This window comes from Frankliniella occidentalis, unplaced genomic scaffold (genome assembly GCF_000697945.3).
Source record: "Frankliniella occidentalis isolate FOCC.00 unplaced genomic scaffold, Focc_3.1 Scaffold84, whole genome shotgun sequence".
Classification (NCBI taxonomy): Eukaryota; Metazoa; Arthropoda; class Insecta; order Thysanoptera; family Thripidae; genus Frankliniella; species Frankliniella occidentalis.
Window position 1 is genome coordinate 828,014 of NW_026267213.1, and position 1,055 is coordinate 829,068.

Below are 1,055 nucleotides of genomic sequence, written 5' to 3' on the forward strand. Positions count from 1 at the left end.
CCTTACGCCCGCTCCGCTCCGTCCACGCGAGTCGGGCCATAATATTATTTGTGCTGTTTGGGCAGGGCCCCTGGCCCCACCGCACCCGGCCCCGCCCCCACCGCCCCGCTTCCCGTCTAGCCAGCTCAAGTAGGGGTCAGACGCGGCGCGGCGTGGCGTGGCCTGGTCCACGGCGTGGCGGCAGGGCCGGGCAGGGCCGGGCAGGGCCGGGCAGAGCAGTGATGCTGCCGCCTCTACGTTTGTGCGATCCGACGACAGTGAGGCCACGCGTTGCGTGTGGGCGGCGGGGCGAGCCGGGGCGTGCCGCGAGGAGCACGACGGCGCAGGTAATAAAACTGCGCGGCTGTCGGTAAAGTCATGGGGCCCCGAGTTCACTTGTCCAAATAACGTTATCTTTGGAAATCGCGGTGGTTCAGGTTGTTCAACTCGTATCGGCTTATTTGTGGAGCGGCGCGGGGCGCGGGGCGCCTGCAGCGGCCGGGGTAGGCCGCCCGCCTCGCACGCGGCTCCATGGGAAAGCGCGCGGCCGCGGCCCCCTTGCAGCCGCCGCCCCGCCCGCCCCGCCGGTGCGAGCGGCTCGGACTCACCGTCAAAGTTATTGACCCTACTCCTATCCAGCGCTAGCGCAGCGGATATCTAATCGATGTGACCTGCCGCACTCCACTCTGAGCCACTCCCGGCTCCCGGGCCGCTCGCCAACGCCGCAGAAAGGCGCTGAGGTGCACCCCGCGGACGAAGACGAGACGCCCCCGCCCCGCCAGCCCCTGTCTCAGAGACCGCGGGGCCGTCGCAGCACACCAATCCGAACAGCGCGCCGAATGGCCACAGTTACCGAATACATGTAGGCATCGATATGGTGGAGGGAGGAAAAGGGGGCGTGAGAATGATCGGCACGATCACGTTATCGTGCGTCGGGCGGAAAAGTCGGAAAAGTGCGCGGCAGACCGGCATATCGGCTCTATGCGAGATACGGTGGGTGGGATGCTGTCACCCAGGTCTCTCTCTCTATAGGTTCTGACCAGGACCGGATAAGTAGATTTTCTCCCTCCCTCCCT